This window comes from Petromyzon marinus, chromosome 62 (genome assembly GCF_048934315.1).
Source record: "Petromyzon marinus isolate PM22_M1 ecotype Great Lakes invasive population chromosome 62, UKy_Petmar_22M1.pri1.0, whole genome shotgun sequence".
Taxonomy (NCBI): domain Eukaryota; kingdom Metazoa; phylum Chordata; class Hyperoartia; order Petromyzontiformes; family Petromyzontidae; genus Petromyzon; species Petromyzon marinus.
The window spans coordinates 5,256,012-5,270,922 of record NC_133728.1 but is presented as its reverse complement, the minus strand read 5'-3'; the positions used below and the strand labels follow the sequence as shown (position 1 = coordinate 5,270,922).

At 48.9% G+C, this 14,911-nt stretch overlaps 1 protein-coding gene across 1 annotated transcript in view; it reads left to right on the top strand.

Moving 5' to 3' along the window:
* LOC116955899 (beta-1,4-galactosyltransferase 4-like) overlaps window positions 1-14,911 on the top strand; it is a 61,863-nt gene that overhangs the window by 20,941 nt on the left and 26,011 nt on the right. The gene's annotated exons all lie outside the window — the stretch shown is intronic.

The window sequence follows — 14,911 nt, the reverse complement described above, 5'->3', positions numbered from 1 at the left end:
ACCCACTCACTCACTCACCCACTCACCCACTCACTCACTCACCCACTCACTCACCCACTCATTCACCCACCCACTCACCCACTCGCTCACTCATCCACTTACCCATCACTCACCCACCCACCCACTCACTCACTCACCCACCCACTCACCCACTCACCCACCCACCCACTCACCCACTCACCCACCCACCCATCACTCACCCACTCACTCACTCACCCACTCTCTCACCCACTCACCCACTCGCTCACCCAACCACTCGCTCACCCAACCACCCAGCCACTCACTCACCTACTCGCTCACCCACCCACTCGCTCACCCACCCACTCACCCACTCACTCACCCACCCACTCATCCACTCACCCACCCACTCACTCTCTCACTAACTCACCCACTCACTCACCCACCTACTCATCCACTCACCCACCCACTCACTCCCTCACTCACCCACCCACTCACTCATCTACTCACCCACCCACTCACTTATCCACTCACCCACCCACTCACCCACCCACTCACCCACCCACTCTCTCACTCACCCACTCACTCACCCACCCACTCACCCATCACTCACCCACCCACTCACTCACCCACCCACTCACTCACTCACCCACTCACACACCCACTCACTCACCCAATCACCCACTCACCCACCCACTCACCCATCACTCACCCACCCACCCACTCACCCACCCACTCACTCACCCACTCACTCACTCACCCACTCACTCACCACTCACCCACCCACTCACTCACTCACCCACCCACTCATTCACCCACTCACTCACCCATTCACCCACTCACTCACCCACCCACCCACTCACTCACCCACCCACTCACTCACCCACTCACTCACTCACCCACCCACTCACTCACTCACTCACCCACTCACCCACCCACCCACTCACTCACCCACTCACTCACTCAGCCACCCACCCACTCACCCACCCACTCACTCACCCACTCACTCACCCACCCACTCACCCACTCACTCACTCACCCACTCACTCACCCACTCACCCACCCACCCACTCTCGGAGGACCTCGTTGGATCAGTTCCTGTAAGATATTGCGGGGCCGTGGAACGGGGGAGGGGGGGCAGGGGGGGGTGCGGGGGGGTGCAGGGGGGGCAGGGGGGGTGCAGGGGGGGTGCAGGGGGGGCAGGGGGGGGCGAGAGGCGTGTCTGGTTGTTGGACAAAGAGACTTGGGTTTAGACGTTTCATCCTCATCATCTGCCCTGGTTATGATGTCACCGGTAGCGCTGGGAGCGGTGGGTGGGGTGGGGGGAAGTGGGGGGGTAGTGGGAGGGGGGGTAGTGGGGGGCGCATGGGTGCCAGGCCATCCCTAAAAAACAAAGACAAAGATCCCCCGTGTAGCCTGAACAGACTGTTGGGGCAAGTGCTGTTAGCAAGCAGCAGCACCTATGAACACACAAAGACAAAGATCCCCCGTGTAGCCTGAACAGACTGTTGGGGCAAGTGCTGTTAGCGAGCAGCAGCAGCAGCAGTGTCAGCCGGGATAGACCACACGAGGGGGTCCTGCTGAGGCCGCCACAAACCCCCGCCCGGCCGCCTTTGTCTCCCCCGAGTGGCGATGCTTTTACCACCACCGCCGCACCGAGTTGTTCACTTGAGGCTGAGTCGACCCGGGGGGAGGTATTTGGTTTGACCCGCGAGCGGGGATCGTGTGTGTGTGGTGTGTGTGTGTGGTGTGTATGTGTGTGTGTGTGTGTGTGGTGTGTGTGGTGTGTGTGTGGTGTGTGTGTGGTGTGTGTGTGTGGTGTGTATGTGTGTGTGTGTAGGTGTGTGTGTGTCTGTGTGTGTAGGTGTGTCTGTGTGTCTGTGTGTGTAGGTGTGTGTGTGTAGGTGTGTGTCTGTGTGTGTAGGTGTGTGTGTGTAGGTGTGTGTGTGTCTGTGTGTGTAGGTGTGTCTGTGTGTCTGTGTGTGTAGGTGTGTGTGTGTAGGTGTGTGTCTGTGTGTGTAGGTGTGTGTGTGTAGGTGTGTGTGTGTAGGTGTGTGTCTGTGTGTCTGTGTGTGTCTGTGTGTGTAGGTGTGTGTCTGTGTGTGCCGAGGGCGCTCGCCCCCTCCCCCACCCCCCCCCCACTAATCGCGTTCGGAATTTTTCCCCACGGCGACTCCCCCCCACCACCCCCCCACCACCCCCCCCCCCACCCCGAGGGGCTCAGGCTGCGTCACCTTTGTCTTTCACGGAAATGTCTCTGCTGAGTCGGTGCCGCTGGGGGAGTGGGGGGCGGGGTCACTACACACGGGGGCCTCGAGGGCCATAGACTCACACCACAGAGACTCATAGACTCATAGACTCACACCACAGAGACTCACACCACAGAGACTCATAGACTCACACCACAGAGACTCATAGACTCATAGACTTATACAGAGACTCGTAGACTCACACAGAGACTCACACAGAGACTCATAGACTCACACCACAAAAACTCACACAGAGACTCACACAGAGATTCATAGACTCACACCACAGAGACTCACACCACAGAGACTCATACATAGACTCATAGACTCACACCACAGAGACTCACACAGAGACTCATAGACTCACACTGAGACTCATAGACTCACACCACAGAGACTCATAGACTAATAGACTCACAGAGAGGCTCATAGACTCACACAGAGACTCATAGACTCACACAGAGAGACTCATAGACTCACACCACAGAGACTCACACAGAGACTCATACAGAGAGACTCATAGACTCACACTGAGACTCGTAGACTCACATAGAGACTCATAGACTCACACCACAGAGACTCATAGACTCATAGACTCACACCACAGAGACTCATAGACTCACACAGAGACTCATAGACTCACACAGAGAGACTCATAAACTCACACCACAGAGACTCACACAGAGACTCATACAGAGAGACTCATAGACTCACACTGAGACTCGTAGACTCACATAGAGACTCATAGACTCATACCACAGAGACTCATAGACTCATAGACTCACACCACAGAGACTCACACAGAGACTCATAGACTCACACAGAGACTCATAGACTCACACAGAGAGACTCATAGACTCACACCACAGAGACTCACACAGAGACTCATACAGAGAGACTCATAGACTCACACTGAGACTCGTAGACTCACATAGAGACTCATAGACTCACACCACAGAGACTCATAGACTCACACAGAGACTCATAGACTCACATAGAGACTCATAGACTCACACCACAGAGACTCATAGACTCACACAGAGACTCATAGACTCACACAGAGACTCATAGACTCACACCACAGAGACTCATAGACTCACACCACAGAGACTCATAGACTCACACAGAGACTCGTAGACTCACATAGAGACTCATAGACTCACACCACAGAGACTCATAGACTCACACAGAGACTCACACAGAGACTCATAGACTCACGCTGAGACTCATAGACTCACACAGAGAGACTCATAGACTCAAACCACAGAGACTCACACAGAGACTCATAGACTCACACAGAGACTCATAGACTCACACTGAGACTCATAGACTCACACCACAGAGACTCATAGACTCACACCACAAAGACTCATAGACTCACACCACAGAGACTCATAGACTCACACAGAGACTCGTAGACTCACATAGAGACTCATAGACTCACACCACAGAGACTCATAGACTCACACAGAGACTCACACAGAGACTCATAGACTCACATTGAGACTCATAGACTCACACAGAGAGGCTCATAGACTCACACCACAGAGACTCACACAGAGACTCATAGACTCACACAGAGACTCATAGACTCACACTGAGACTCATAGACTCACACCACAGAGACTCATAGACTCACACAGAGACTCATAGACTCACACAGAGGCTTACAGACTCACACAGAGAGACTCATAGACTCACACCACAGAGACTCATAGACTCACACCACAGAGACTCATAGACTCACACAGAGAGACTCATAGACTCACACAGAGAGCCTCATAGACTCACACCACAGAGACTCATAGACTCACTCATAGACTCACACAGAGACTCACACAGAGACTCACACAGGACTCATAGACTCACACAGAGAGACTCATAGACTCACACCACAGAGACTCACACAGAGACTCATAGACTCACACAGAGACTCATAGACTCCCACTGAGACTCATAGACTCACACCACAGAGACTCATAGACTCACACAGAGACTCATAGACTCACACAGAGGCTTACAGACTCACACAGAGAGGCTCATAGACTCACACCACAGAGACTCATAGACTCACACCACAGAGACTCATAGACTCACACAGAGAGACTCATAGACTCACACAGAGAGGCTCATAGACTCACACCACAGAGACTCATAGACTCATACAGAGACTCACACAGAGACTCACACAAAGACTCATAGACTCACACAGAGGCTTACAGACTCACACAGAGAGACTCATAGACTCACACCACAGAGACTCATAGACTCACACCACAGAGACTCATAGACTCACACAGAGAGACTCATAGACTCACACAGAGAGCCTCATAGACTCACACCACAGAGACTCATAGACTCACTCATAGACTCACACAGAGACTCACACAGAGACTCACACAGGACTCATAGACTCACACAGAGAGACTCATAGACTCACACCACAGAGACTCACACAGAGACTCATAGACTCACACAGAGACTCATAGACTCCCACTGAGACTCATAGACTCACACCACAGAGACTCATAGACTCACACAGAGACTCATAGACTCACACAGAGGCTTACAGACTCACACAGAGAGGCTCATAGACTCACACCACAGAGACTCATAGACTCACACCACAGAGACTCATAGACTCACACAGAGAGACTCATAGACTCACACAGAGAGGCTCATAGACTCACACCACAGAGACTCATAGACTCATACAGAGACTCACACAGAGACTCACACAAAGACTCATAGACTCACACAGAGAGGCTCATAGACTCACACCACAGAGACTCACACAGAGACTCATAGACTCACACAGAGAGACTCATAGACTCACACAGAGAGACTCATACACTCACACCACAGAGACTCATAGACTCACACAGAGACTCATAGACTCACACAGAGAGGCTCATAGACTCACACAGAGAGACTCATAGACTCACACCACAGAGGCTCATAGACTCACACAGAGACTCACACAGAGACTCACACAGAGACTCATAGACTCACACAGAGACTCATAGACTCACACCACAGAGACTCATAGACTCACACAGAGACTCATAGACTCACACCACAGAGACTCATAGATTCACACAGAGGCTCATAGACTCACACCACAGAGAGCCATAGACTCACACAGAGAGCCTCATAGACTCACAATGAGACTCATAGACTCACACAGAGACTCGTAGACTCACATAGAGACTCATAGACTCACACCACAGAGAGCCATAGACTCACACAGAGCGCCATAGACTCACACCACAGAGACTCATAGACTCACACAGAGACTCATAGACTCACACAGAGACTCACACAGAGGCTCACGCAGAGAGCCATAGACTCACACAGAGACTCATAGACTCACACAGAGACTCACACAAGACTCATAGACTCACACTACAGAGACTCACACAGAGACTCACACAGAGACTCGTAGACTCACACAGAGACTCATAGACTCACAAAGAGCCTCATAGACTCACACAGAGGCTCATAGACTCACACCACAGAGACTCACACAGAGACTCATAGACTCACACCACAGAGACTCATAGACTCACACCACAGAGACTCATAGACTCACCACAGAGACTCATAGACTCACACCACAGAGACTCAAAGACTCACACAGAGACTCGTAGACTCACATAGAGACTCATAGACTCACACCACAGAGACTCATAGACTCACACAGAGACTCACACAGAGACTCATAGACTCACATTGAGACTCATAGACTCACACAGAGAGACTCATAGACTCACACCACAGAGACTCACACAGAGACTCATAGACTCACACAGAGACTCATAGACTCACACTGAGACTCATAGACTCACACCACAGAGACTCATAGACTCACACAGAGACTCATAGACTCACACAGAGGCTTACAGACTCACACAGAGAGACTCATAGATTCACACCACAGAGACTCATAGACTCACACCACAGAGACTCATAGACTCACACAGAGAGACTCATAGACTCACACAGAGAGCCTCATAGACTCACACCACAGAGACTCATAGACTCACTCATAGACTCACACAGAGACTCACACAGAGACTCACACAGGACTCATAGACTCACACAGAGAGACTCATAGACTCACACCACAGAGACTCACACAGAGACTCATAGACTCACACAGAGACTCATAGACTCACACTGAGACTCATAGACTCACACCACAGAGACTCATAGACTCACACAGAGACTCATAGACTTACACAGAGGCTTACAGACTCACACAGAGAGGCTCATAGACTCACACCACAGAGACTCATAGACTCACACCACAGAGACTCATAGACTCACACAGAGAGACTCATAGACTCACACAGAGAGACTCATAGACTCACACCACAGAGACTCATAGACTCATACAGAGACTCACACAGAGACTCACACAGAGACTCATAGACTCACACAGAGAGACTCATAGACTCACACCACAGAGACTCACACAGTGACTCATAGACTCACACAGAGAGACTCATAGACTCACACAGAGAGACTCATAGACTCACACCACAGAGACTCATAGACTCACACAGAGACTCATAGACTCACACAGAGAGTCTCATAGACTCACACAGAGAGACTCATAGACTCACACCACAGAGGCTCATAGACTCACACAGAGACTCACACAGAGACTCACACAGAGACTCATAGACTCACACAGAGACTCATAGACTCACACCACAGAGACTCATAGACTCACACAGAGACTCATAGACTCACACCACAGAGACTCATAGATTCACACAGAGGCTCATAGACTCACACCACAGAGAGCCATAGACTCACACAGAGAGCCTCATAGACTCACAATGAGACTCATAGACTCACACAGAGACTCGTAGACTCACATAGAGACTCATAGACTCACACCACAGAGAGCCATAGACTCACACAGAGAGCCATAGACTCACACCACAGAGACTCATAGACTCACACAGAGACTCATAGACTCACACAGAGACTCACACAGAGGCTCACGCAGAGAGCCATAGACTCACACAGAGACTCATAGACTCACACAGAGACTCACACAAGACTCATAGACTCACACTACAGAGACTCACACAGAGACTCACACAGAGACTCGTAGACTCACACAGAGACTCATAGACTCACAAAGAGCCTCATAGACTCACACAGAGACTCATAGACTCACACCACAGAGACTCACACAGAGACTCATAGACTCACACAGAGACTCATAGACTCCCACTGAGACTCATAGACTCACACCACAGAGACTCATAGACTCACACAGAGACTCATAGACTCACACAGAGGCTTACAGACTCACACAGAGAGGCTCATAGACTCACACCACAGAGACTCATAGACTCACACCACAGAGACTCATAGACTCACACAGAGAGACTCATAGACTCACACAGAGAGGCTCATAGACTCACACCACAGAGACTCATAGACTCATACAGAGACTCACACAGAGACTCACACAAAGACTCATAGACTCACACAGAGAGACTCATAGACTCACACCACAGAGACTCACACAGAGACTCATAGACTCACACAGAGAGACTCATAGACTCACACAGAGAGACTCATACACTCACACCACAGAGACTCATAGACTCACACAGAGACTCATAGACTCACACAGAGAGGCTCATAGACTCACACAAAGAGACTCATAGACTCACACCACAGAGGCTCATAGACTCACACAGAGACTCACACAGAGACTCACACAGAGACTCATAGACTCACACAGAGACTCATAGACTCACACCACAGAGACTCATAGACTCACACAGAGACTCATAGACTCACACCACAGAGACTCATAGATTCACACAGAGGCTCATAGACTCACACCACAGAGAGCCATAGACTCACACAGAGAGCCTCATAGACTCACAATGAGACTCATAGACTCACACAGAGACTCGTAGACTCACATAGAGACTCATAGACTCACACCACAGAGAGCCATAGACTCACACAGAGCGCCATAGACTCACACCACAGAGACTCATAGACTCACACAGAGACTCATAGACTCACACAGAGACTCACACAGAGGCTCACGCAGAGAGCCATAGACTCACACAGAGACTCATAGACTCACACAGAGACTCACACAAGACTCATAGACTCACACTACAGAGACTCACACAGAGACTCACACAGAGACTCGTAGACTCACACAGAGACTCATAGACTCACAAAGAGCCTCATAGACTCACACAGAGGCTCATAGACTCACACCACAGAGACTCACACAGAGACTCATAGACTCACACCACAGAGACTCATAGACTCACACCACAGAGACTCATAGACTCACCACAGAGACTCATAGACTCACACCACAGAGACTCATAGACTCACACAGAGACTCGTAGACTCACATAGAGACTCATAGACTCACACCACAGAGACTCATAGACTCACACAGAGACTCACACAGAGACTCATAGACTCACATTGAGACTCATAGACTCACACAGAGAGACTCATAGACTCACACCACAGAGACTCACACAGAGACTCATAGACTCACACAGAGACTCATAGACTCACACTGAGACTCATAGACTCACACCACAGAGACTCATAGACTCACACAGAGACTCATAGACTCACACAGAGGCTTACAGACTCACACAGAGAGAATCATAGATTCACACCACAGAGACTCATAGACTCACACCACAGAGACTCATAGACTCACACAGAGAGACTCATAGACTCACACAGAGAGCCTCATAGACTCACACCACAGAGACTCATAGACTCACTCATAGACTCACACAGAGACTCACACAGAGACTCACACAGGACTCATAGACTCACACAGAGAGACTCATAGACTCACACCACAGAGACTCACACAGAGACTCATAGACTCACACAGAGACTCATAGACTCACACAGAGACTCATAGACTCACACTGAGACTCATAGACTCACACCACAGAGACTCATAGACTCACACAGAGACTCATAGACTTACACAGAGGCTTACAGACTCACACAGAGAGGCTCATAGACTCACACCACAGAGACTCATAGACTCACACCACAGAGACTCATAGACTCACACAGAGAGACTCATAGACTCACACAGAGAGACTCATAGACTCACACCACAGAGACTCATAGACTCATACAGAGACTCACACAGAGACTCACACAGAGACTCATAGACTCACACAGAGAGACTCATAGACTCACACCACAGAGACTCACACAGAGACTCATAGACTCACACAGAGAGACTCATAGACTCACACAGAGAGACTCATAGACTCACACCACAGAGACTCATAGACTCACACAGAGACTCATAGACTCACACAGAGAGTCTCATAGACTCACACAGAGAGACTCATAGACTCACACCACAGAGGCTCATAGACTCACACAGAGACTCACACAGAGACTCACACAGAGACTCATAGACTCACACAGAGACTCATAGACTCACACAGAGACTCATAGACTCACACCACAGAGACTCATAGATTCACACAGAGGCTCATAGACTCACACCACAGAGAGCCATAGACTCACACAGAGAGCCTCATAGACTCACAATGAGACTCATAGACTCACACAGAGACTCGTAGACTCACATAGAGACTCATAGACTCACACCACAGAGAGCCATAGACTCACACAGAGAGCCATAGACTCACACCACAGAGACTCATAGACTCACACAGAGACTCATAGACTCACACAGAGACTCACACAGAGGCTCACGCAGAGAGCCATAGACTCACACAGAGACTCATAGACTCACACAGAGACTCACACAAGACTCATAGACTCACACTACAGAGACTCACACAGAGACTCACACAGAGACTCGTAGACTCACACAGAGACTCATAGACTCACAAAGAGCCTCATAGACTCACACAGAGACTCATAGACTCACACCACAGAGACTCATAAACTCACACCACAGAGACTTATAGACTCACACAGAGACTCATAGACTCACACCACAGAGACTCATATACTCACACAGAGAGCCATAGACTCACACAGAGAGACTCATAGACTCACACCACAGAGTCTCATAGACTCACACAGAGACTCATAGACTCACACCACAGAGACTCATAGACTCACACCACAGAGACTTATAGACTCACACAGAGACTCATAGACTCACACCACAGAGACTCATAGACACACAAAGACGCATAGACTCACACCACAGAGACTCATAGACTCACATCACAGAGACTCATAGACTCACACAGAGACTCATAGACTCACACCACAGAGAGCCATAGACTCACACAGAGAGCCTCATAGACTCACACAGAGACTCATAGACTCACACAGAGACTCATAGAATCACACCACAGAGAGCCATAGACTCACACAGAGAGCCTCATAGACTCACAATGAGACTCATAGACTCACACAGAGACTCGTAGACTCACATAGAGACTCATAGACTCACACCACAGAGACTCATAGACACACAGAGACTCATAGACTCACACAGAGACTCATAGACTCACACAGAGACTCATAGACTCACACAGAGACTCACACAGAGAGCCATAGACTCACACAGAGACTCATAGACTCACACCACAGAGACTCACATAGAGACTCATAGACTCACACAGAGACTCATAGACTCACATAGAGAGCCATAGACTCACACATAGACTCATAGACTCACACAGAGACTCATAGACTCACACAGAGGCTCACACAGAGAATCATAGACTCACACACAGACTCATAGACTCACACCACAGAGACTCACACAGAGACTCATATACTCACACAGAGACTCATAGACTCACACACCCATGGACTCACACAGAGACTCAGACTCACACAGCCATAGACTCGCACAGAGACTCATAGACTCGCACAGAGACTCACACAGAGACTCACACAGAGACTCATAGACTCACACAGAGAGACTCATAGACTCACACCACAGAGACTCACACAGAGACTCATAGACTCACACAGAGACTCATAGACTCACACTGAGACTCATAGACTCACACCACAGAGACTCATAGACTCACACAGAGACTCACACAGAGGCTTATAGACTCACACAGAGAGACTCATAGACTCACACCACAGAGACTCACACAGAGACTCACACAGAGAGACTCATAGACTCACACTGAGACTCGTAGACTCACATAGAGACTCATAGACTCACACCACAGAGACTCATAGACTCACACAGAGACTCATAGACTCACATAGAGACTCATAGACTCACACCACAGAGACTCATAGACTCACACAGAGACTCATAGACTCACACAGAGACTCATAGACTCACACCACAGAGACTCATAGACTCACACCACAGAGACTCATAGACTCACACAGAGACTCGTAGACTCACATAGAGACTCATAGACTCACACCACAGAGACTCATAGACTCACACAGAGACTCACACAGAGACTCATAGACTCACGCTGAGACTCATAGACTCACACAGAGAGACTCATAGACTCAAACCACAGAGACTCACACAGAGACTCATAGACTCACACAGAGACTCATAGACTCACACTGAGACACATAGACTCACACCACAGAGACTCATAGACTCACACCACAAAGACTCATAGACTCACACCACAGAGACTCATAGACTCACACAGAGACTCGTAGACTCACATAGAGACTCATAGACTCACACCACAGAGACTCATAGACTCACACAGAGACTCACACAGAGACTCATAGACTCACATTGAGACTCATAGACTCACACAGAGAGACTCATAGACTCACACCACAGAGACTCACACAGAGACTCATAGACTCACACAGAGACTCATAGAGTCACACTGAGACTCATAGACTCACACCACAGAGACTCATAGACTCACACAGAGACTCATAGACTCACACAGAGGCTTACAGACTCACACAGAGAGACTCATAGACTCACACCACAGAGACTCATAGACTCACACCACAGAGACTCATAGACTCACACAGAGAGACTCATAGACTCACACAGAGAGCCTCATAGACTCACACCACAGAGACTCATAGACTCACTCATAGACTCACACAGAGACTCACACAGAGACTCACACAGGACTCATAGACTCACACAGAGAGACTCATAGACTCACACCACAGAGACTCACACAGAGACTCATAGACTCACACAGAGACTCATAGACTCCCACTGAGACTCATAGACTCACACCACAGAGACTCATAGACTCACACAGAGACTCATAGACTCACACCACAGAGACTCATAGACTCACACAGAGACTCATAGACTCACACCACAGAGACTCATAGATTCACACAGAGGCTCATAGACTCACACCACAGAGAGCCATAGACTCACACAGAGAGCCTCATAGACTCACAATGAGACTCATAGACTCACACAGAGACTCGTAGACTCACATAGAGACTCATAGACTCACACCACAGAGAGCCATAGACTCACACAGAGAGCCATAGACTCACACCACAGAGACTCATAGACTCACACAGAGACTCATAGACTCACACAGAGACTCACACAGAGGCTCACGCAGAGAGCCATAGACTCACACAGAGACTCATAGACTCACACAGAGACTCACACAAGACTCATAGACTCACACTACAGAGACTCACACAGAGACTCACACAGAGACTCGTAGACTCACACAGAGACTCATAGACTCACAAAGAGCCTCATAGACTCACACAGAGACTCATAGACTCACACCACAGAGACTCATAAACTCACACCACAGAGACTTATAGACTCACACAGAGACTCATAGACTCACACCACAGAGACTCATATACTCACAAAGAGAGCCATAGACTCACACAGAGAGACTCATAGACTCACACCACAGAGTCTCATAGACTCACACAGAGACTCATAGACTCACACCACAGAGACTCATAGACTCACACCACAGAGACTTATAGACTCACACAGAGACTCATAGACTCACACCACAGAGACTCATAGACACACAAAGACGCATAGACTCACACCACAGAGACTCATAGACTCACATCACAGAGACTCATAGACTCACACAGAGACTCATAGACTCACACCACAGAGAGCCATAGACTCACACAGAGAGCCTCATAGACTCACACAGAGACTCATAGACTCACACAGAGACTCATAGAATCACACCACAGAGAGCCATAGACTCACACAGAGAGCCTCATAGACTCACAATGAGACTCATAGACTCACACAGAGACTCGTAGACTCACATAGAGACTCATAGACTCACACCACAGAGACTCATAGACACACAGAGACTCATAGACTCACACAGAGACTCATAGACTCACACAGAGACTCATAGACTCACACAGAGACTCACACAGAGAGCCGTAGACTCACACAGAGACTCATAGACTCACACAGAGACTCATAGACTCACACTGAGACTCATAGACTCACACCACAGAGACTCACACAGAGACTCATAGACTCACACAGAGACTCATAGACTCACACTGAGACTCATAGACTCACACCACAGAGACTCATAGACTCACACAGAGACTCATAGACTCACACAGAGGCTTACAGACTCACACAGAGAGACTCATAGATTCACACCACAGAGACTCATAGACTCACACCACAGAGACTCATAGACTCACACAGAGAGACTCATAGACTCACACAGAGAGCCTCATAGACTCACACCACAGAGACTCATAGACTCACTCATAGACTCACACAGAGACTCACACAGAGACTCACACAGGACTCATAGACTCACACAGAGAGACTCATAGACTCACACCACAGAGACTCACACAGAGACTCATAGACTCACACAGAGACTCATAGACTCACACTGAGACTCATAGACTCACACCACAGAGACTCATAGACTCACACAGAGACTCATAGACTTACACAGAGGCTTACAGACTCACACAGAGAGGCTCATAGACTCACACCACAGAGACTCATAGACTCACACCACAGAGACTCATAGACTCACACAGAGAGACTCATAGACTCACACAGAGAGACTCATAGACTCACACCACAGAGACTCATAGACTCATACAGAGACTCACACAGAGACTCACACAGAGACTCATAGACTCACACAGAGAGACTCATAGACTCACACCACAGAGACTCACACAGAGACTCATAGACTCACACAGAGAGACTCATAGACTCACACAGAGAGACTCATAGACTCACACCACAGAGACTCATAGACTCACACAGAGACTCATAGACTCACACAGAGAGTCTCATAGACTCACACAGAGAGACTCATAGACTCACACCACAGAGGCTCATAGACTCACACAGAGACTCACACAGAGACTCACACAGAGACTCATAGACTCACACAGAGACTCATAGACTCACACCACAGAGACTCATAGACTCACACAGAGACTCATAGACTCACACCACAGAGACTCATAGATTCACATAGAGGCTCATAGACTCACACCACAGAGAGCCATAGACTCACACAGAGAGCCTCATAGACTCACAATGAGACTCATAGACTCACACAGAGACTCGTAGACTCACATAGAGACTCATAGACTCACACCACAGAGAGCCATAGACTCACACAGAGAGCCATAGACTCACACCACAGAGACTCATAGACTCACACAGAGACTCATAGACTCACACAGAGACTCACACAGAGGCTCAC